Source organism: Triturus cristatus, chromosome 1_1 (assembly GCF_964204655.1).
Source record: "Triturus cristatus chromosome 1_1, aTriCri1.1, whole genome shotgun sequence".
Taxonomy (NCBI): domain Eukaryota; kingdom Metazoa; phylum Chordata; class Amphibia; order Caudata; family Salamandridae; genus Triturus; species Triturus cristatus.
In genome coordinates, this window is record NC_140579.1 from 1,043,806,158 (window position 1) to 1,043,831,728 (window position 25,571).

Below are 25,571 nucleotides of genomic sequence, written 5' to 3' on the forward strand. Positions count from 1 at the left end.
GTTTGGCTGATTTTAGAGGAATATTTGTACGTTTCAAAAATGGACACTTAGAAAATTTTCTGGCGAAAACCACACAATGGATTCCTATGGAAGGAAATACAAGTTACTGGTAAGTACGCTTAGAATTACTTTTCAGGGTCAGTGCTGGGCTAAAAGATGCAGCCCTGGGTTCTCTCCTGATAACAGGTGAGTAAATCAGAATTCGTAGTTCGGCTGATTTTAGAGGAATATTTGTACGTTTCAAATATGGACACAGAACATTTTCTGGTGAAAACCACACAATGGATTCCTATGGCAGGAAATAAAAGTTACTGGTAGGTACGCTTAGAATTACTTTTCAGGGTCTGTGCTGGGCAAAAAGATGCAGCACTGGGTTCTCTCCTAATTACAGGTGAGTCAATCGGAATTCGTAATTCAGCTGATTTTAGAGGAATATTTGTACGTTTCAAAAATGGACACTTAGAAAATTGTCTGGTGAAAACCACACAATGTATTCCTATGGAAGGAAATCCAAGTTATTGGTAAGAACGCTTAGAATTACTTTTCAGGGTCTGTGCTGGGCTAAAATATGCAGCCCTGAGTTCTCTCCTGATGACAGGTGAGTAAATCGGAATTCGTAGTTCGGCTGATTTTAGAGGAATATATGTACGTTTCAAAAATGAACACATAGAAAATTGTCTGGTGAAAACCACACAATGGATTCCTATGGAAGGAAATACAAGTTACTGGTAAGTACGCTTAGAATTACTTTTCAGGGTCAGTGCTGGGCTAAATGTTGCAGCCCTGGGTTCTCTCCTGATAACAGGTGAGTAAATCGGAATTCGTAGTTTGTCTGATTTTAGAGGAATATTTGTACGTTTCAAAAATGGACACTTAGAAAATTGTCTGCTGAAAACCACACAATGGATTCCTATGGAAGGAAATACAAGTTACTGGTAAGTAAGCTTAGAATTACTTTTCAGGGTCTGTGCTGGGCTAAAAGATGCAGCTCTAGGTTCTCTCCTGATTACAGGTGAGTAAATCAGAATTCGTAGTTCGGCTGATTTTAGAGGAATATTTGTACGTTTCAAAAATGGACACTTAGAAAATTGTCTGCTGAAAACCACACAATGGATTCCAATGGAAGGAAATACAAGGTACTGGTAAGTACGCTTAGAATTACTTTTCAGGGTCAGTTCTGGGCTAAAAGATGCAGCCCTGGGTTCTCTCCTGATAACAGGTGAGTAAATCGGAATTCGTAGTTCGGCTGATTTTAGAGGAATATTTGTACGTTTAAAAAATGGACACTTAGAAAATTGTCTGGCGAAAACCACACAATGGATTCCTATGGAAGGAAATACAAGTTACTGGTAAGTACGCTTAGAATTACTTTTCAGGGTCAGTACTGTGCTAAAAGATGCAGCCCTGGGTTCTCTCCTGATAACAGGTGAGTAAATTGGAATTCGTAGTTCGGCTGATTTTAGAGGAATATTTGTACGTTTAAAAAATGGACACAGAAAATTTTCTGGTGAAAACCACACAATGTATTCCTATGGAAGACAATACAAGTTACTGGTAAATACGCTTAGAATTACTTTTCAGGGTCTGTGCTGGGCTAAAAGATGCAGCACTGGGTTCTCTCCTAATTACAGGTGAGTTAATCGGAATTCGTAGTTTGGCTGATTTTAGAGGAATATTTGTACGTTTCAAAAATGGACACTTAGAAAATTTTCTGGCGAAAACCACACAATGGATTCCTATGGAAGGAAATACAAGTTACTGGTAAGTACGCTTAGAATTACTTTTCAGGGTCAGTGCTGGGCTAAAAGATGCAGCCCTGGGTTCTCTCCTGATAACAGGTGAGTAAATCAGAATTCGTAGTTCGGCTGATTTTAGAGGAATATTTGTACGTTTCAAATATGGACACAGAACATTTTCTGGTGAAAACCACACAATGGATTCCTATGGCAGGAAATAAAAGTTACTGGTAGGTATGCTTAGAATTACTTTTCAGGGTCTGTGCTGGGCAAAAAGATGCAGCACTGGGTTCTCTCCTAATTACAGGTGAGTCAATCGGAATTCGTAATTCAGCTGATTTTAGAGGAATATTTGTACGTTTCAAAAATGGACACTTAGAAAATTGTCTGGTGAGAACCACACAATGTATTCCTATGGAAGGAAATCCAAGTTATTGGTAAGTACGCTTAGAATTACTTTTCAGGGTCTGTGCTGGGCTAAAAGATGCAGCCCTGAGTTCTCTCCTGATGACAGGTGAGTAAATCGGAATTCGTAGTTCGGCTGATTTTAGAGGAATATATGTACGTTTCAAAAATGGACACTTAGAAAATTGTCTGCTGAAAACCACATAATGGATTCCTATGGAAGGAAATACAAGTTACTGGTAAGTACGCTTAGAATTACTTTTCAGGGTCTGTGCTGGGCTAAAAGATGCAGCTCTAGGTTCTCTCCTGATTACAGGTGAGTAAATCAGAATTCGTAGTTCGGCTGATTTTAGAGGAATATTTGTGCGGTTCAAAAATGGACACGTAGAAACTTTTCTGGTGAAAACCACACAATGGATTCCTATAGAAGGAAATACAAGTTACTGGTAAGTACGCTTAGAATTACTTTTCAGGGTCAGTGCTGGGCTAAAAGATGCAGCCCTGGGTTCTCTCCTAATAACAGGTGAGTAAATCGGAATTCGTAGTTCGGCTGATTTTAGAGGAATATTTGTACGTTTCAAAAATGGACACAGAAAATTTTCTGGTGAAAACCACACAATGGATTCCTATGGAAGAAAATACAAGTTACTGGTAAGTACGCTTAGAATTACTTTTCAGGGTCAGTGCTGGGCTAAAAGATGCAGCACTGGGTTCTCTCCTAATTACAGGTGAGTTAATCGGAATTCGTAGTTTGGCTGATTTTAGAGGAATATTTGTACGTTTCAAAAATGGACACTTAGAAAATTTTCTGGCGAAAACCACACAATGGATTCCTATGGAAGGAAATACAAGTTACTGGTAAGTACGCTTAGAATTACTTTTCAGGGTCAGTGCTGGGCTAAAAGATGCAGCCCTGGGTTCTCTCCTGATAACAGGTGAGTAAATCAGAATTCGTAGTTCGGCTGATTTTAGAGGAATATTTGCACGTTTCAAATATGGACACAGAACATTTTCTGGTGAAAACCACACAATGGATTCCTATGGCAGGAAATAAAAGTTACTGGTAGGTACGCTTAGAATTACTTTTCAGGGTCTGTGCTGCTCAAAAAGATGCAGCACTGGGTTCTCTCCTAATTACAGGTGAGTCAATCGGAATTCATAATTCAGCTGATTTTAGAAGAATATTTGTACGTTTCAAAAATGGACACTTAGAAAATTGTCTGGTGAAAACCACACAATGTATTCCTATGGAAGGAAATCCAAGTTATTGGTAAGTACGCTTAGAATTACTTTTCAGGGTCTGTGCTGGGCTAAAAGATGCAGCCCTGAGTTCTCTCCTGATGACAGGTGAGTAAATCGGAATTCGTAGTTCGGCTGATTTTAGAGGAATATATGTACGTTTCAAAAATGAACACTTAGAAAATTGTCTGATGAAAACCACACAATGGATTCCTATGGAAGGAAATACAAGTTACTGGTAAGTACGCTTAGAATTATTTTTCAGGGTCAGTGCTGGGCTAAATGTTGCAGCCCTGGGTTCTCTCCTGATAACAGGTGAGTAAATCGGAATTCGTAGTTTGTCTGATTTTAGAGGAATATTTGTACGTTTCAAAAATGGACACTTAGAAAATTGTCTGCTGAAAACCACACAATGGATTCCTATGGAAGGAAATACAAGTTACTGGTAAGTACGCTTAGAATTACTTTTCAGGGTCTGTGCTGGGCTAAAAGATGCAGCTCTAGGTTCTCTCCTGATTACAGGTGAGTAAATCAGAATTCGTAGTTCGGCTGATTTTAGAGGAATATTTGTACATTTCAAAAATGGACACAGAAAATTTTCTGGTGAAAACCACACAATGGATTCCTATGGAAGAAAATACAAGTTACTGGTAAGTACGCTTAGAATTACTTTTCAGGGTCAGTGCTGGGCTAAAAGATGCAGCCCTGGGTTCTCTCCTGATATCAGGTGAGTAAATCGGAATTCGTAGTTTGGCTGATTTTAGAGGAATATTTGTACGTTTCAAAAATGGACACTTAGAAAATTGTCTGGTGAAAAACACACAATGGATTCCAATGGAAGGAAATACAAGGTACTGGTAAGTACGCTTAGAATTACTTTTCAGGGTCAGTGCTGGGCTAAAAGATGCAGCACTGGGTTCTCTCCTAATTACAGGTGAGTTAATCGGAATTCGTAGTTTGGCTGATTTTAGAGGAATATTTGTACGTTTCAAAAATGGACACTTAGAAAATTTTCTGGCGAAAACCACACAATGGATTCCTATGGAAGGAAATACAAGTTACTGGTAAGTACGCTTAGAATTACTTTTCAGGGTCAGTGCTGGGCTAAAAGATGCAGCCCTGGGTTCTCTCCTGATAACAGGTGAGTAAATCAGAATTCGTAGTTCGGCTGATTTTAGAGGAATATTTGTACGTTTCAAATATGGACACAGAACATTTTCTGGTGAAAACCACACAATGGATTCCTATGGCAGGAAATAAAAGTTACTGGTAGGTACGCTTAGAATTACTTTTCAGGGTCTGTGCTGGGCAAAAAGATGCAGCACTGGGTTCTCTCCTAATTACAGGTGAGTCAATCGGAATTCGTAATTCAGCTGATTTTAGAGGAATATTTGTACGTTTCAAAAATGGACACTTAGAAAATTGTCTGGTGAAAACCACACAATGTATTCCTATGGAAGGAAATCCAAGTTATTGGTAAGAACGCTTAGAATTACTTTTCAGGGTCTGTGCTGGGCTAAAATATGCAGCCCTGAGTTCTCTCCTGATGACAGGTGAGTAAATCGGAATTCGTAGTTCGGCTGATTTTAGAGGAATATATGTACGTTTCAAAAATGAACACATAGAAAATTGTCTGGTGAAAACCACACAATGGATTCCTATGGAAGGAAATACAAGTTACTGGTAAGTACGCTTAGAATTACTTTTCAGGGTCAGTGCTGGGCTAAATGTTGCAGCCCTGGGTTCTCTCCTGATAACAGGTGAGTAAATCAGAATTCGTAGTTTGTCTGATTTTAGAGGAATATTTGTACGTTTCAAAAATGGACACTTAGAAAATTGTCTGCTGAAAACCACACAATGGATTCCTATGGAAGGAAATACAAGTTACTGGTAAGTAAGCTTAGAATTACTTTTCAGGGTCTGTGCTGGGCTAAAAGATGCAGCTCTAGGTTCTCTCCTGATTACAGGTGAGTAAATCAGAATTCGTAGTTCGGCTGATTTTAGAGGAATATTTGTACGTTTCAAAAATGGACACTTAGAAAATTGTCTGCTGAAAACCACACAATGGATTCCAATGGAAGGAAATACAAGGTACTGGTAAGTACGCTTAGAATTACTTTTCAGGGTCAGTTCTGGGCTAAAAGATGCAGCCCTGGGTTCTCTCCTGATAACAGGTGAGTAAATCGGAATTCGTAGTTCGGCTGATTTTAGAGGAATATTTGTACGTTTAAAAAATGGACACTTAGAAAATTGTCTGGCGAAAACCACACAATGGATTCCTATGGAAGGAAATACAAGTTACTGGTAAGTACGCTTAGAATTACTTTTCAGGGTCAGTACTGTGCTAAAAGATGCAGCCCTGGGTTCTCTCCTGATAACAGGTGAGTAAATTGGAATTCGTAGTTCGGCTGATTTTAGAGGAATATTTGTACGTTTAAAAAATGGACACAGAAAATTTTCTGGTGAAAACCACACAATGTATTCCTATGGAAGACAATACAAGTTACTGGTAAATACGCTTAGAATTACTTTTCAGGGTCTGTGCTGGGCTAAAAGATGCAGCACTGGGTTCTCTCCTAATTACAGGTGAGTTAATCGGAATTCGTAGTTTGGCTGATTTTAGAGGAATATTTGTACGTTTCAAAAATGGACACTTAGAAAATTTTCTGGCGAAAACCACACAATGGATTCCTATGGAAGGAAATACAAGTTACTGGTAAGTACGCTTAGAATTACTTTTCAGGGTCAGTGCTGGGCTAAAAGATGCAGCCCTGGGTTCTCTCCTGATAACAGGTGAGTAAATCAGAATTCGTAGTTCGGCTGATTTTAGAGGAATATTTGTACGTTTCAAATATGGACACAGAACATTTTCTGGTGAAAACCACACAATGGATTCCTATGGCAGGAAATAAAAGTTACTGGTAGGTATGCTTAGAATTACTTTTCAGGGTCTGTGCTGGGCAAAAAGATGCAGCACTGGGTTCTCTCCTAATTACAGGTGAGTCAATCGGAATTCGTAATTCAGCTGATTTTAGAGGAATATTTGTACGTTTCAAAAATGGACACTTAGAAAATTGTCTGGTGAGAACCACACAATGTATTCCTATGGAAGGAAATCCAAGTTATTGGTAAGTACGCTTAGAATTACTTTTCAGGGTCTGTGCTGGGCTAAAAGATGCAGCCCTGAGTTCTCTCCTGATGACAGGTGAGTAAATCGGAATTCGTAGTTCGGCTGATTTTAGAGGAATATATGTACGTTTCAAAAATGAACACTTAGAAAATTGTCTGGTGAAAACCACACAATGGATTCCTATGGAAGGAAATACAAGTTACTGGTAAGTACGCTTAGAATTACTTTTCAGGGTCTGTGCTGGGCTAAAAGATGCAGCTCTGGGTTCTCTCCTGATTACAGGTGAGTAAATCAGAATTCGTAGTTCGGCTGATTTTAGAGGAATATTTGTGCGGTTCAAAAATGGACACGTAGAAACTTTTCTGGTGAAAACCACACAATGGATTCCTATGGAAGGAAATACAAGTTACTGGTAAGTACACTTAGAATTACTTTTCAGGGTCAGTGCTGGGCTAAAAGATGCAGCCCTGGGTTCTCTCCTGATAACAGGTGAGTAAATCGGAATTCGTAGTTTGGCTGATTTTAGAGGAATATTTGTACGTTTCAAAAATGGACACTTAGAAAATTGTCTGCTGAAAACCACACAATGGATTCCTATGGAAGACAATACAAGTTACTGGTAAATATGCTTAGAATTACTTTTCAGGGTCTGTGCTGGGCTAAAAGATGCAGCCCTGGGTTCTCTCCTGATAACAGGTGAGTAAATCAGAATTCGTAGTTCGGCTGATTTTAGAGGAATATTTGTACGTTTCAAATATGGACACAGAACATTTTCTGGTGAAAACCACACAATGGATTCCTATGGCAGGAAATAAAAGTTACTGGTAGGTACGCTTAGAATTACTTTTCAGGGTCTGTGCTGGGCAAAAAGATGCAGCACTGGGTTCTCTCCTAATTACAGGTGAGTCAATCGGAATTCGTAATTCAGCTGATTTTAGAGGAATATTTGTACATTTCAAAAATGGACACTTAGAAAATTGTCTAGTGAAAACCACACAATGTATTCCTATGGAAGGAAATCCAAGTTATTGGTAAGTACGCTTAGAATTACTTTTCAGGGTCTGTGCTGGGCTAAAAGATGCAGCCCTGAGTTCTCTCCTGATGACAGGTGAGTAAATCGGAATTCGTAGTTCGGCTGATTTTAGAGGAATATATGTACGTTTCGAAAATGAACACTTAGAAAATTGTCTGGTGAAAACCACACAATGGATTCCTATGGAAGGAAATACAAGTTACTGGTAAGTACGCTTAGAATTACTTTTCAGGGTCAGTGCTGGGCTAAATGTTGCAGCCCTGGGTTCTCTCCTGATAACAGGTGAGTAAATCGGAATTCGTAGTTTGTCTGATTTTAGAGGAATATTTGTACGTTTCAAAAATGGACACTTAGAAAATTGTCTGCTGAAAACCACATAATGGATTCCTATGGAAGGAAATACAAGTTACTGGTAAGTACGCTTAGAATTACTTTTCAGGGTCTGTGCTGGGCTAAAAGATGCAGCTCTAGGTTCTCTCCTGATTACAGGTGAGTAAATCAGAATTCGTAGTTCGGCTGATTTTAGAGGAATATTTGTGCGGTTCAAAAATGGACACGTAGAAACTTTTCTGGTGAAAACCACACAATGGATTCCTATAGAAGGAAATACAAGTTACTAGTAAGTACGCTTAGAATTACTTTTCAGGGTCAGTGCTGGGCTAAAAGATGCAGCCCTGGGTTCTCTCCTGATAACAGGTGAGTAAATCAGAATTCGTAGTTCGGCTGATTTTAGAGGAATATTTGCACGTTTCAAATATGGACACAGAACATTTTCTGGTGAAAACCACACAATGGATTCCTATGGCAGGAAATAAAAGTTACTGGTAGGTACGCTTAGAATTACTTTTCAGGGTCTGTGCTGCTCAAAAAGATGCAGCACTGGGTTCTCTCCTAATTACAGGTGAGTCAATCGGAATTCATAATTCAGCTGATTTTAGAAGAATATTTGTACGTTTCAAAAATGGACACTTAGAAAATTGTCTGGTGAAAACCACACAATGTATTCCTATGGAAGGAAATCCAAGTTATTGGTAAGTACGCTTAGAATTACTTTTCAGGGTCTGTGCTGGGCTAAAAGATGCAGCCCTGAGTTCTCTCCTGATGACAGGTGAGTAAATCGGAATTCGTAGTTCGGCTGATTTTAGAGGAATATATGTACGTTTCAAAAATGAACACTTAGAAAATTGTCTGATGAAAACCACACAATGGATTCCTATGGAAGGAAATACAAGTTACTGGTAAGTACGCTTAGAATTATTTTTCAGGGTCAGTGCTGGGCTAAATGTTGCAGCCCTGGGTTCTCTCCTGATAACAGGTGAGTAAATCGGAATTCGTAGTTTGTCTGATTTTAGAGGAATATTTGTACGTTTCAAAAATGGACACTTAGAAAATTGTCTGCTGAAAACCACACAATGGATTCCTATGGAAGGAAATACAAGTTACTGGTAAGTACGCTTAGAATTACTTTTCAGGGTCTGTGCTGGGCTAAAAGATGCAGCTCTAGGTTCTCTCCTGATTACAGGTGAGTAAATCAGAATTCGTAGTTCGGCTGATTTTAGAGGAATATTTGTACATTTCAAAAATGGACACAGAAAATTTTCTGGTGAAAACCACACAATGGATTCCTATGGAAGAAAATACAAGTTACTGGTAAGTACGCTTAGAATTACTTTTCAGGGTCAGTGCTGGGCTAAAAGATGCAGCCCTGGGTTCTCTCCTGATATCAGGTGAGTAAATCGGAATAAGTAGTTTGGCTGATTTTAGAGGAATATTTGTACGTTTCAAAAATGGACACTTAGAAAATTGTCTGGTGAAAAACACACAATGGATTCCAATGGAAGGAAATACAAGGTACTGGTAAGTACGCTTAGAATTACTTTTCAGGGTCAGTGCTGGGCTAAAAGATGCAGCACTGGGTTCTCTCCTAATTACAGGTGAGTTAATCGGAATTCGTAGTTTGGCTGATTTTAGAGGAATATTTGTACGTTTCAAAAATGGACACTTAGAAAATTTTCTGGCGAAAACCACACAATGGATTCCTATGGAAGGAAATACAAGTTACTGGTAAGTACGCTTAGAATTACTTTTCAGGGTCAGTGCTGGGCTAAAAGATGCAGCCCTGGGTTCTCTCCTGATAACAGGTGAGTAAATCAGAATTCGTAGTTCGGCTGATTTTAGAGGAATATTTGTACGTTTCAAATATGGACACAGAACATTTTCTGGTGAAAACCACACAATGGATTCCTATGGCAGGAAATAAAAGTTACTGTAGGTACACTTAGAATTACTTTTCAGGGTCTGTGCTGGGCAAAAAGATGCAGCACTGGGTTCTCTCCTAATTACAGGTGAGTCAATCGGAATTCGTAATTCAGCTGATTTTAGAGGAATATTTGTACGTTTCAAAAATGGACACTTAGAAAATTGTCTGGTGAAAACCACACAATGTATTCCTATGGAAGGAAATCCAAGTTATTGGTAAGAACGCTTAGAATTACTTTTCAGGGTCTGTGCTGGGCTAAAATATGCAGCCCTGAGTTCTCTCCTGATGACAGGTGAGTAAATCGGAATTCGTAGTTCGGCTGATTTTAGAGGAATATATGTACGTTTCAAAAATGAACACATAGAAAATTGTCTGGTGAAAACCACACAATGGATTCCTATGGAAGGAAATACAAGTTACTGGTAAGTACGCTTAGAATTACTTTTCAGGGTCAGTGCTGGGCTAAATGTTGCAGCCCTGGGTTCTCTCCTGATAACAGGTGAGTAAATCGGAATTCGTAGTTTGTCTGATTTTAGAGGAATATTTGTACGTTTCAAAAATGGACACTTAGAAAATTGTCTGCTGAAAACCACACAATGGATTCCTATGGAAGGAAATACAAGTTACTGGTAAGTAAGCTTAGAATTACTTTTCAGGGTCTGTGCTGGGCTAAAAGATGCAGCTCTAGGTTCTCTCCTGATTACAGGTGAGTAAATCAGAATTCGTAGTTCGGCTGATTTTAGAGGAATATTTGTACGTTTCAAAAATGGACACTTAGAAAATTGTCTGCTGAAAACCACACAATGGATTCCAATGGAAGGAAATACAAGGTACTGGTAAGTACGCTTAGAATTACTTTTCAGGGTCAGTTCTGGGCTAAAAGATGCAGCCCTGGGTTCTCTCCTGATAACAGGTGAGTAAATCGGAATTCGTAGTTCGGCTGATTTTAGAGGAATATTTGTACGTTTAAAAAATGGACACTTAGAAAATTGTCTGGCGAAAACCACACAATGGATTCCTATGGAAGGAAATACAAGTTACTGGTAAGTACGCTTAGAATTACTTTTCAGGGTCAGTACTGTGCTAAAAGATGCAGCCCTGGGTTCTCTCCTGATAACAGGTGAGTAAATTGGAATTCGTAGTTCGGCTGATTTTAGAGGAATATTTGTACGTTTAAAAAATGGACACAGAAAATTTTCTGGTGAAAAGCACACAATGTATTCCTATGGAAGACAATACAAGTTACTGGTAAATACGCTTAGAATTACTTTTCAGGGTCTGTGCTGGGCTAAAAGATGCAGCACTGGGTTCTCTCCTAATTACAGGTGAGTTAATCGGAATTCGTAGTTTGGCTGATTTTAGAGGAATATTTGTGCGGTTCAAAAATGGACACGTAGAAACTTTTCTGGTGAAAACCACACAATGGATTCCTATGGAAGGAAATACAAGTTACTGGTAAGTACACTTAGAATTACTTTTCAGGGTCAGTGCTGGGCTAAAAGATGCAGCCCTGGGTTCTCTCCTAATAACAGGTGAGTAAATCAGAATTCGTAGTTCGGCTGATTTTAGAGGAATATTTGTACGTTTCAAAAATGGACACAGAAAATTTTCTGGTGAAAACCACACAATGGATTCCTATGGAAGAAAATACAAGTTACAGGTAAGTACGCTTAGAATTACTTTTCAGGGTCAGTGCTGGGCTAAAAGATGCAGCACTGGGTTCTCTCCTAATTACAGGTGAGTTAATCGAATTCGTAGTTTGGCTGATTTTAGAGGAATTTTTGTACATTTCAAAAATGGACACTTAGAAAATTTTCTGGCGAAAACCACACAATGGATTCCTATGGAAGGAAATACAAGTTACTGGTAAGTACGCTTAGAATTACTTTTCAGGGTCAGTGCCTGGCTAAAAAAAGCAGCCCTGGGTTCTCTCCTGATAACAGGTGAGTAAATCAGAATTCGTAGTTCGGCTGATTTTAGAGGAATATTTGTACGTTTCAAATATGGACACAGAACATTTTCTGGTGAAAACCACACAATGGATTCCTATGGCAGGAAATAAAAGTTACTGGTAGGTACGCTTAGAATTACTTTTCAGGGTCTGTGCTGGGCAAAAAGATGCAGCACTGGGTTCTCTCCTAATTACAGGTGAGTCAATCGGAATTCGTAATTCAGCTGATTTTAGAGGAATATTTGTACGTTTCAAAAATGGACACTTAGAAAATTGTCTGGTGAAAACCACACAATGGATTCCTATGGAAGGAAATACAAGTTACTGGTAAGTACGCTTAGAATTACTTTTCAGGGTCAGTGCTGGGCTAAAAGATGCAGCCCTGGGTTCTCTCCTAATAACAGGTGAGTAAATCAGAATTCGTAGTTCGGCTGATTTTAGAGGAATATTTGTACGTTTCAAAAATGGACACAGAAAATTTTCTGGTGAAAACCACACAATGGATTCCTATGGAAGAAAATACAAGTTACTGGTAAGTACGCTTAGAATTACTTTTCAGGGTCAGTGCTGGGCTAAAAGATGCAGCACTGGGTTCTCTCCTAATTACAGGTGAGTTAATCGAATTCGTAGTTTGGCTGATTTTAGAGGAATATTTGTACGTTTCAAAAATGGACACTTAGAAAATTTTCTGGCGAAAACCACACAATGGATTCCTATGGAAGGAAATACAAGTTACTGGTAAGTACGCTTAGAATTACTTTTCAGGGTCAGTGCCTGGCTAAAAGATGCAGCCCTGGGTTCTCTCCTGATAACAGGTGAGTAAATCAGAATTCGTAGTTCGGCTGATTTTAGAGGAATATTTGTACGTTTCAAATATGGACACAGAACATTTTCTGGTGAAAACCACACAATGGATTCCATGGCAGGAAATAAAAGTTACTGGTAGGTACGCTTAGAATTACTTTTCAGGGTCTGTGCTGGGCAAAAAGATGCAGCACTGGGTTCTCTCCTAATTACAGGTGAGTCAATCGGAATTCGTAATTCAGCTGATTTTAGAGGAATATTTGTACGTTTCAAAAATGGACACTTAGAAAATTGTCTGGTGAAAACCACACACTGGATTCCTATGGAAGGAAATACAAGTTACTGGTAAGTACGCTTAGAATTACTTTTCAGGGTCAGTGCTGGGCTAAAAGATGCAGCCCTGGGTTCTCTCCTGATAACAGGTGAGTAAATCAGAATTCGTAGTTCGGCTGATTTTAGAGGAATATTTGCACGTTTCAAATATGGACACAGAACATTTTCTGGTGAAAACCACACAATGGATTCCTATGGCAGGAAATAAAAGTTACTGGTAGGTACGCTTAGAATTACTTTTCAGGGTCTGTGCTGCTCAAAAAGATGCAGCACTGGGTTCTCTCCTAATTACAGGTGAGTCAATCGGAATTCGTAAGTCAGCTGATTTTAGAAGAATATTTGTACGTTTCAAAAATGGACACTTAGAAAATTGTCTGGTGAAAACCACACAATGTATTCCTATGGAAGGAAATCCAAGTTACTGGTAAGTACGCTTAGAATTACTTTTCAGGGTCTGTGCTGGGCTAAAAGATGCAGCTCTGGGTTCTCTCCTGATTACAGGTGAGTAAATCAGAATTCGTAGTTCGGCTGATTTTAGAGGAATATTTGTGCGGTTCAAAAATGGACACGTAGAAACTTTTCTGGTGAAAACCACACAATGTATTCCTATGGAAGGAAATACAAGTTACTGGTAAGTACGCTTAGAATTACTTTTCAGGGTCAGTGCTGGGCTAAAAGATGCAGCCCTGGGTTCTCTCCTGATAACAGGTGAGTAAATCGGAATTCGTAGTTTGGCTGATTTTAGAGGAATATTTGTACGTTTCAAAAATGGACACTTAGAAAATTGTCTGCTGAAAACCACACAATGGATTCCTATGGAAGACAATACAAGTTACTGGTAAATATGCTTAGAATTACTTTTCAGGGTCTGTGCTGGGCTAAAAGATGCAGCACTGGGTTCTCTCCTAATTACAGGTGAGTTAATCGAAATTCGTAGTTTGGCTGATTTTAGAGGAATATTTGTACGTTTCAAAAATGGACACTTAGAAAATTTTCTGGCGAAAACCACACAATGGATTCCTATGGAAGGAAATACAAGTTACTGGTAAATATGCTTAGAATTACTTTTCAGGATCAGTGCTGGGCTAAAAGATGCAGCCCTGGGTTCTCTCCTGATAACAGGTGAGTAAATCAGAATTCGTAGTTCGGCTGATTTTAGAGGAATATTTGTACGTTTCAAATATGGACACAGAACATTTTCTGGTGAAAACCACACAATGGATTCCTATGGCAGGAAATAAAAGTTACTGGTAGGTACGCTTAGAATTACTTTTCAGGGTCTGTGCTGGGCAAAAAGATGCAGCACTGGGTTCTCTCCTAATTACAGGTGAGTCAATCGGAATTCGTAATTCAGCTGATTTTAGAGGAATATTTGTACGTTTCAAAAATGGACACTTAGAAAATTGTCTAGTGAAAACCACACAATGTATTCCTATGGAAGGAAATCCAAGTTATTGGTAAGTACGCTTAGAATTACTTTTCAGGGTCTGTGCTGGGCTAAAAGATGCAGCCCTGAGTTCTCTCCTGATGACAGGTGAGTAAATCGGAATTCGTAGTTCGGCTGATTTTAGAGGAATATATGTACGTTTCAAAAATGAACACTTAGAAAATTGTCTGGTGAAAACCACACAATGGATTCCTATGGAAGGAAATACAAGTTACTGGTAAGTACGCTTAGAATTACTTTTCAGGGTCAGTGCTGGGCTAAATGTTGCAGCCCTGGGTTCTCTCCTGATAACAGGTGAGTAAATCGGAATTCGTAGTTTGTCTGATTTTAGAGGAATATTTGTACGTTTCAAAAATGGACACTTAGAAAATTGTCTGCTGAAAACCACATAATGGATTCCTATGGAAGGAAATAAAAGTTACTGGTAAGTACGCTTAGAATTACTTTTCAGGGTCTGTGCTGGGCTAAAAGATGCAGCTCTAGGTTCTCTCCTGATTACAGGTGAGTAAATCAGAATTCGTAGTTCGGCTGATTTTACAGGAATATTTGTGCGGTTCAAAAATGGACACGTAGAAACTTTTCTGGTGAAAACCACACAATGGATTCCTATGGAAGGAAATACAAGTTACTGGTAAGTACGCTTAGAATTACTTTTCAGGGTCAGTGCTGGGCTAAAAGATGCAGCCCTGGGTTCTCTCCTAATAACAGGTGAGTAAATCAGAATTCGTAGTTCGGCTGATTTTAGAGGAATATTTGTACGTTTCAAAAATGGACACAGAAAATTTTCTGGTGAAAACCACACAATGGATTCCTATGGAACAAAATACAAGTTACTGGTAAGTACGCTTAGAATTACTTTTCAGGGTCAGTGCTGGGCTAAAAGATGCAGCACTGGGTTCTCTCCTAATTACAGGTGAGTTAATCGAATTCGTAGTTTGGCTGATTTTAGAGGAATATTTGTACATTTCAAAAATGGACACTTAGAAAATTTTCTGGCGAAAACCACACAATGGATTCCTATGGAAGGAAATACAAGTTACTGGTAAGTACGCTTAGAATTACTTTTCAGGGTCAGTGCCTGGCTAAAAAAAGCAGCCCTGGGTTCTCTCCTGATAACAGGTGAGTAAATCAGAATTCGTAGTTCGGCTGATTTTAGAGGAATATTTGTACGTTTCAAATATGGACACAGAACATTTTCTGGTGAAACCCACACAATGGATTCCTATGGCAGGAAATAAAAGTTACTGGTAGGTACGCTTAGAATTACTTTTCAGGGTCTGTGCTGGGCAAAAAGATGCAGCACTGGGTTCTCTCCTAATTACAGGTGAGTCAATCGGAATTCGTAATTCAGCTGATTTTAGAGGAATATTTGTACGTTTCAAAAATGGACACTTAGAAAATTGTCTGGTGAAAACCACACAATGGATTCCTATGGAAGGAAATACAAGTTACTGGTAAGTACGCTTAGAATTACTTTTCAGGGTCAGTGCTGGGCTAAAAGATGCAGCCCTGGGTTCTCTCCTAATAACAGGTGAGTAAATCAGAATTCGTAGTTCGGCTGATTTTAGAGGAATATTTGTACGTTTCAAAAATGGACACAGAAAATTTTCTGGTGAAAACCACACAATGGATTCCTATGGAAGAAAATACAAGTTACTGGTAAGTACGCTTAGAATTACTTTTCAGGGTCAGTGCTGGGCTAAAAGATGCAGCACTGGGTTCTCTCCTAATTACAGGTGAGTTAATCGAATTCGTAGTTTGGCTGATTTTAGAGGAATATTTGTACGTTTCAAAAATGGACACTTAGAAAATTTTTTGGCGAAAACCACACAATGGATTCCTAAGGAAGGAAATACAAGTTACTGGTAAGTACGCTTAGAATTACTTTTCAGGGTCAGTGCCTGGCTAAAAGATGCAGCCCTGGGTTCTCTCCTGATAACAGGTGAGTAAATCAGAATTCGTAGTTCGGCTGATTTTAGAGGAATATTTGTACGTTTCAAATATGGACACAGAACATTTTCTGGTGAAAACCACACAATGGATTCCTATGGCAGGAAATAAAAGTTACTGGTAGGTACGCTTAGAATTACTTTTCAGGGTCTGTGCTGGGCAAAAAGATGCAGCACTGGGTTCTCTCCTAATTACAGGTGAGTCAATCGGAATTCGTAATTCAGCTGATTTTAGAGGAATATTTGTACGTTTCAAAAATGGACACTTAGAAAATTGTCTGGTGAAAACCACACAATGGATTCCTATGGAAGGAAATACAAGTTACTGGTAAGTACGCTTAGAATTACTTTTCAGGGTCAGTGCTGGGCTAAAAGATGCAGCCCTGGGTTCTCTCCTGATAACAGGTGAGTAAATCGGAATTCGTAGTTTGGCTGATTTTAGAGGAATATTTGTACGTTTCAAAAATGGACACTTAGAAAATTGTCTGCTGAAAACCACACAATGGATTCCTATGGAAGGAAATACAAGTTACTGGTAAGTATGCTTAGAATTACTTTTCAGGGTCTGTGCTGGGCTAAAAGATGCAGCTCTGGGTTCTCTCCTGATTACAGGTGAGTAAATCGGAATTCGTAGTTCGGCTGATTTTAGAGGAATATTTGTACGTTTCAAAAATAGACACGTAGAAACTTTTCTGGGGAAAACCACACAATGGATTCCTATGGAAGGAAATACAAGTTACTGGTAAGTATGCTTAGAATTACTTTTCAGGGTCTTTGCTGGGCTAAAAGATGCAGCACTGGGTGCTCTCCTGATTACAGGTGAGTAAATCGGAATTCTTAGTTCGGCTTATTTTAGAGGAATATTTGTACGTTTCAAAAATGAACACAGAAAATGTTCTGGTGAAAACCACACAATGTATTCCTATGGAGGTAAATAAAAGTAACTGGTAAGTACGCTTATAATTACTTTTCAGGGTCAGTGCTGGGCTAAAAAATGCAGCCCTGGGTTCATTCTTGATAACAGGTGAGTAAATCAGAATTCGTAGTTCGGCTGATTTTAGAGGAATATTTGTACGTTTAAAAAATGGACACTGAAAATTTTCTGGTGAAAACAACACAATGTATTACTATGGAAGGAAATACAAGTTACTGGTAAATACGCTTAGAATTACTTTTCAGGGTCTGTGCTGGGCCAAAAGATTCAGCACTAGGTTCTCTCCTAATTACAGGTGAGTTAATCGGAATTCGTAGTTCGTCTGATTTTAGAGGAATAGTTGTACGTTTCAAAAATGGACACAGAAAATTTTCTGGTGAAAACCACACAATGGATTCCTATAGAAGGAAATACAAGTTACTCGTAAGTACGCTTATAATTACTTTTCAGGGTCAGTGCTGGGCTAAAAGATGCAGCCCTGGGTTCTCTCCTGATAACAGGTGAGTAAATCGGAATTCGGAGTTTGGCTGATTTTAGAGGAATATTTGTACGTTTCAAAAACGGACACAGAAAATTTTCTGGTGAAAACCACACAATGGATTCCTATGGCAGGAAATAAAAGTTACTGGTAGGTACACTTAGAATTACTTTTCAGGGTCTGTGCTGGGCTAAAAGATGCAGCACTGGGTTCTCTCCTAATTACAGGTGAGTAAATCGGAATTCGTAGTTCAGCTGATTTTAGAGGAATATTTGTACGTTTCAAAAATGGACACTTAGAAAATTGTCTGGTGAAAACCACACAATGAATTCCTACGGAAGGAAATCCAAGTTACTGGTAAGTACGCTTAGAATTACTTTTTAGGGTCTGTGCTGGGCTAAAAGATGCAGCTCTGGGTTCTCTCCTGATTACAGGTGAGTAAATCAGAATTCGTAGTTCGGCTGATTTTAGAGGAATATTTGTGCGGTTCAAAAATGGACACGTAGAAACTTTTCTGGTGAAAACCACACAATGGTTTCCTATGGAAGGAAATACAAGTTACTGGTAAGTACGCTTAGAATTACTTTTCAGGGTCAGTGCTGGGCTAAAAGTTGCAGCCCTGGGTTCTCTCCTGATAACAGGTGAGTAAATCGGAATTCGTAGTTTGGCTGATTTTAGAGGAATATTTGTACGTTTCAAAAATGGACACTTAGAAAATTGTCTGCTGAAAACCACACAATGGATTCCTATGGAAGGAAATACAAGTTACTGGTATGTACGCTTAGAATTACTTTTCAGGGTCTGTGCTGGGCTAAAAGATGCAGCTCTAGGTTCTCTCCTGATTACAGGTGAGTAAATCAGAATTCGTAGTTCGGCTGATTTTAGAGGAATATTTTTGCGGTTCAAAAATGGACACGTAGAAACTTTTCTGGTGAAAACCACACAATGGATTCCTATGGAAGGAAATACAAGTTACTGGTAAGTACGCTTAGAATTACTTTTCAGGGTCAGTGCTGGGCTAAAAGATGCAGCCCTGGGTTCTCTCCTGATAACAGGTGAGTAAATCGGAATTCGTAGTTCGGCTGATTTTAGAGGAATATTTGTACGTTGCAAAAATGGACACAGAAAATTTTCTGGTGAAAACCACACAATGGATTCCTATGGAAGGAAATACAAGTTACTGGTAAGTATGCTTAGAATTACTTTTCAGGGTCAGTGCTGGGCTAAAAGATGCAGCCCTGGGTTCTCTCCTGATAACAGGTGAGTAAATCGGAATTCGTAGTTCGGCTGATTTTAGAGGAATATTTGTACGTTTAAAAAATGGACACTTAGAAAATTGTCTGGCGAAAACCACACAATGGATTTATATGGAAGGAATTATAAGTTACTGGTAAGTACGCTTAGAATTACTTTTCAGGGTCTGTGCTGGGCTAAAAGATGCAGCCCTGGGTTCTCTCCTGATAACAGGTGAGTAAATCGGAATTCGTAGTTCGGCTGATTTTAGAGGAATATTTGTACGTTTAAAAAATGGACACTTAGAAAATTGTCTTGCGAAAACCACACAATGGATTTATATGGAAGGAATTATAAGTTACTGGTAAGTACGCTTAGAATTACTTTTCAGGGTCTGTGCTGGGCTAAAAGATGCAGCACTGGGTTCTTTCTTGATAACAGGGGAGTAAATCGGAATTCGTAGTTCGGCTGATTTTAGAGGAATATTTGTACGTTTCAAAAATGGACACGTAGAAACTTTTCTGGTGAAAACCACACAATGGAATCCTATGGAAGGAAATACAAGTTACTGGTAAGTACGCTTAGAATTACTTTTCAGGGTCAGTGCTGGGCTAAAAGATGCAGCCCTGGGTTCTCTCCTGATAACAGGTGAGTAAATGGGAATTCGTAGTTCGGCTGATTTTAGAGGAATATTTGTACGTTTCAAAAATGGACACAGAAAATTTTCTGGTGAAAACCACACAATGGATTCCTATGGAAGGAAATACAAGTTACTGGTAAGTACGCTTAGAATTACTTTTCAGGGTCAGTGCTGGGCTAAAAGATGCAGCCCTGGGTTCTCTCCTGATAACAGGTGAGTAAATCTGAATTCGTAGTTTGGCTGATTTTAGAGGAATATTTGTACGTTTCAAAAATGGACACTTAGAAAATTGTCTGCTGAAAACCACACAATGGATTCCTATGGAAGGAAATACAAGTTACTGGTAAGTATGCTTAGAATTACTTTTCAGGGTCAGTGCTGGGCTAAAAGATGCAGGGGTTCTCTCCTGATTGCAGGTGAGTAAATCGGAATTCGTAGTTCGGCTGATTTTAGAGGAATATTTGTACGTTTCAAAAATAGACACGTAGAAACTTTTCTGGGGAAAACCACACAATGGATTCCTATGGAAGGAAATACAAGTTACTGGTAAGTATGCTTAGAATTACTTTTCAGGGTCTGTGCTGGGCTAAAAGATGCAGCACTGGGTTCTCTCCTGATTACAGGTGAGTAAATCGGAATTAGTAGTTCGGCTTATTTTAGAGGAATATTTGTACGTTTCAAAAATGAACACAGAAAATTTTCTGGTGAAAACCACACAATGTATTCCTATGGAGGTAAATAAAAGTAACTGGTAAGTACGCTTATAATTACTTTTCAGGGTCAGTGCTGGGCTAAAAAATGCAGCCCTGGGTTCATTCTTGATAACAGGTGAGTAAATCAGAATTCGTAGTTCGGCTGATTTTAGAGGAATATTTGTACGTTTAAAAAATGGACACAGAAAAATTTCTGGTGAAAACAACACAATGTATTCCTATGGAAGGAAATACAAGTTACTGGTAAATACGCTTAGAATTACTTTTCAGGGTCTGTGGTGGGCCAAAAGATTCAGCACTAGGTTCTCTCCTAATTACAGGTGAGTTAATCGGAATTCGTAGTTCGTCTGATTTTAGAGGAATAGTTGTACGTTTCAAAAATGGACACAGAAAATTTTCTGGTGAAAACCACACAATGGATTCCTATGGAAGGAAATACAAGTTACTGGTAAGTACGCTTAGAATTACTTTTCAGGGTCAGTGCTGGGCTAAAAGATGCAGCCCTGGGTTCTCTCTTGATAACAGGTGAGTAAATCGGAATTCGTAGTTTGGCTGATTTTAGAGGAATATTTGTACGTTTCAAAAATGGACACTTAGAAACTTGTCTGCTGAAAACCACACAATGGATTCTTATGGAAGGAAATACAAGGTACTGGTAAGTACGCTTAGAATTACTTTTCAGGGTCAGTGCTGTGCTAAAAGATGCAGACCTGGGTTCTCTCATGATAACAGGTGAGTAAATTGGAATTCGTAGTTCGGCTGATTTTATAGGAATATTTGTACGTTTAAAAAATGGACACAGAACATTTTCTGGTGAAAACCACACAATGTATTCCTATGGAAGACAATACAAGTTACTGGTAAATACGCTTAGAATTACTTTTCAGGGTCTGTGCTGGGCTAAAAGATGCAGCACTGGGTTCTCTCCTAATTACAGGTGAGTTAATCGGAATTCGTAGTTTGGCTGATTTTAGAGGAATATTTGTACGTTTCAAAAATGGACACTTAGAAAATTTTCTGGCGAAAACCACACAATGGATTCCTATGGAAGGAAATACAAGTTACTGGTAAGTACGCTTAGAATTACTTTTCAGGGTCAGTGCTGGGCTAAAAGATGCAGCCCTGGGTTCTCTCCTAATAACAGGTGAGTAAATCAGAATTCGTAGTTCGGCTGATTTTAGAGGAATATTTGTACGTTTCAAATATGGACACAAAACATTTTCTGGTGAAAACCACACAATGGATTCCTATGGCAGGAAATAAAAGTTACTGGTAGGTACGCTTAGAATTACTTTTCAGGGTCTGTGCTGGGCAAAAAGATGCAGCACTGGGTTCTCTCCTAATTACAGGTGAGTCAATCGGAATTCGTAATTCAGCTGATTTTAGAGGAATATTTGTACGTTTCAAAAATGGACACTTAGAAAATTGTCTGGTGAAAACCACACGATGGATTCCTATGGAAGGAAATACAAGTTACTGGTAAGTACGCTTAGAATTACTTTTCGGGGTCAGTGCTGGGCTAAAAGATGCAGCCCTGGGTTCTCTCCTGATAACAGGTGAGTAAATCGGAATTCGTAGTTCGGCTGATTTTAGAGGAATATTTGTACGTTTCAAAAATGGACACAGAAAATTTTCTGGTGAAAACCACACAATGGATTCCTATGGAAGGAAATACAAGTTACTCGTAAGTACGCTTATAATTACTTTTCAGGGTCAGTGCTGGGCTAAAAGATGCAGCACTGGGTTCTCTCCTAATTACAGGTGAGTCAATCGGAATTCGTAATTCAGCTGATTTTAGAGGAATATTTGTACGTTTCAAAAATGGACACTTAGAAAATTGTCTGGTGAAAACCACACGATGGATTCCTATGGAAGGAAATACAAGTTACTGGTAAGTACGCTTAGAATTACTTTTCGGGGTCAGTGCTGGGCTAAAAGATGCAGCCCTGGGTTCTCTCCTGATAACAGGTGAGTAAATCGGAATTCGTAGTTCGGCTGATTTTAGAGGAATATTTGTACGTTTCAAAAATGGACACAGAAAATTTTCTGGTGAAAACCACACAATGGATTCCTATGGAAGGAAATACAAGTTACTCGTAAGTACGCTTATAATTACTTTTCAGGGTCAGTGCTGGGCTAAAAGATGCAGCCCTGGGTTCTCTCCTGATAACAGGTGAGTAAATCGGAATTCGGAGTTTGGCTGATTTTAGAGGAATATTTGTACGTTTCAAAAACGGACACAGAAAATTTTCTGGTGAAAACCACACAATGGATTCCTATGGCAGGAAATAAAAGTTACTGGTAGGTACACTTAGAATTACTTTTCAGGGTCTGTGCTGGGCTAAAAGATGCAGCACTGGGTTCTCTCCTAATTACAGGTGAGTAAATCGGAATTCGTAGTTCAGCTGATTTTAGAGGAATATTTGTACGTTTCAAAAATGGACACTTAGAAAATTGTCTGGTGAAAACCACACAATGAATTCCTACGGAAGGAAATCCAAGTTACTGGTAAGTACGCTTAGAATTACTTTTTAGGGTCTGTGCTGGGCTAAAAGATGCAGCTCTGGGTTCTCTCCTGATTACAGGTGAGTAAATCAGAATTCGTAGTTCGGCTGATTTTAGAGGAATATTTGTGCGGTTCAAAAATGGACACGTAGAAACTTTTCTGGTGAAAACCACACAATGGTTTCCTATGGAAGGAAATACAAGTTACTGGTAAGTACGCTTAGAATTACTTTTCAGGGTCAGTGCTGGGCTAAAAGTTGCAGCCCTGGGTTCTCTCCTGATAACAGGTGAGTAAATCGGAATTCGTAGTTTGGCTGATTTTAGAGGAATATTTGTACGTTTCAAAAATGGACACTTAGAAAATTGTCTGCTGAAAACCACACAATGGATTCCTATGGAAGGAAATACAAGTTACTGGTATGTACGCTTAGAATTACTTTTCAGGGTCTGTGCTGGGCTAAAAGATGCAGCTCTAGGTTCTCTCCTGATTACAGGTGAGTAAATCAGAATTCGTAGTTCGGCTGATTTTAGAGGAATATTTTTGCGGTTTAAAAATGGACACGTAGAAACTTTTCTGGTGAAAACCACACAATGGATTCCTATGGAAGGAAATACAAGTTACTGGTAAGTACGCTTAGAATTACTTTTCAGGGTCAGTGCTGGGCTAAAAGATGCAGCCCTGGGTTCTCTCCTGATAACAGGTGAGTAAATCGGAATTCGTAGTTCGGCTGATTTTAGAGGAATATTTGTACGTTGCAAAAATGGACACAGAAAATTTTCTGGTGAAAACCACACAATGGATTCCTATGGAAGGAAATACAAGTTACTGGTAAGTATGCTTAGAATTACTTTTCAGGGTCAGTGCTGGGCTAAAAGATGCAGCCCTGGGTTCTCTCCTGATAACAGGTGAGTAAATCGGAATTCGTAGTGTGGCTGATTTTAGAGGAATTTTTGTACGTTTCAAAAATGGACACAGAAAATTGTCTGCTGAAAACCACACAATGGATTCCTATGGAAGGAAATGCAAGGTACTGGTAAGTACGCTTAGAATTACTTTTCAGGGTCAGTGCTGGGCTAAAAGATGCAGCCCTGGGTTCTCTCCTGATAACAGGTGAGTAAATCGTAATTCGTAGTTCGGCTGATTTTAGAGGAATATTTGTACGTTTAAAAAATGGACACTTAGAAAATTGTCTGGCGAAAACCACACAATGGATTTATATGGAAGGAATTATAAGTTACTGGTAAGTACGCTTAGAATTACTTTTCAGGGTCTGTGCTGGGCTAAAAGATGCAGCACTGGGTTCTTTCTTGATAACAGGGGAGTAAATCGGAATTCGTAGTTCGGCTGATTTTAGAGGAATATTTGTACGTTTCAAAAATGGACACGTAGAAACTTTTCTGGTGAAAACCACACAATGGAATCCTATGGAAGGAAATACAAGTTACTGGTAAGTACGCTTAGAATTACTTTTCAGGGTCAGTGCTGGGCTAAAAGATGCAGCCCTGGGTTCTCTCCTGATAACAGGTGAGTAAATGGGAATTCGTAGTTCGGCTGATTTTAGAGGAATATTTGTACGTTTCAAAAATGGACACAGAAAATTTTCTGGTGAAAACCACACAATGGATTCCTATGGAAGGAAATACAAGTTACTGGTAAGTACGCTTAGAATTACTTTTCAGGGTCAGTGCTGGGCTAAAAGATGCAGCCCTGGGTTCTCTCCTGATAACAGGTGAGTAAATCTGAATTCGTAGTTTGGCTGATTTTAGAGGAATATTTGTACGTTTCAAAAATGGACACTTAGAAAATTGTCTGCTGAAAACCACACAATGGATTCCTATGGAAGGAAATACAAGTTACTGGTAAGTATGCTTAGAATTACTTTTCAGGGTCAGTGCTGGGCTAAAAGATGCAGGGGTTCTCTCCTGATTGCAGGTGAGTAAATCGGAATTCGTAGTTCGGCTGATTTTAGAGGAATATTTGTACGTTTCAAAAATAGACACGTAGAAACTTTTCTGGGGAAAACCACACAATGGATTCCTATGGAAGGAAATACAAGTTACTGGTAAGTATGCTTAGAATTACTTTTCAGGGTCTGTGCTGGGCTAAAAGATGCAGCACTGGGTTCTCTCCTGATTACAGGTGAGTAAATCGGAATTAGTAGTTTGGCTTATTTTAGAGGAATATTTGTACGTTTCAAAAATGAACACAGAAAATTTTCTGGTGAAAACCACACAATGTATTCCTATGGAGGTAAATAAAAGTAACTGGTAAGTACGCTTATAATTACTTTTCAGGGTCAGTGCTGGGCTAAAAAATGCAGCCCTGGGTTCATTCTTGATAACAGGTGAGTAAATCAGAATTCGTAGTTCAGCTGATTTTAGAGGAATATTTGTACGTTTAAAAAATGGACACAGAAAATTTTCTGGTGAAAACAACACAATGTATTCCTATGGAAGGAAATACAAGTTACTGGTAAATACGCTTAGAATTACTTTTCAGGGTCTGTGGTGGGCCAAAAGATTCAGCACTAGGTTCTCTCCTAATTACAGGTGAGTTAATCGGAATTCGTAGTTCGTCTGATTTTAGAGGAATAGTTGTACGTTTCAAAAATGGACACAGAAAATTTTCTGGTGAAAACCACACAATGGATTCCTATGGAAGGAAATACAAGTTACTGGTAAGTACGCTTAGAATGACTTTTCAGGGTCAGTGCTGGGCTAAAAGATGCAGCCCTGGGTTCTCTCCTGATAACAGGTGAGTAAATCGGAATTCGTAGTTTG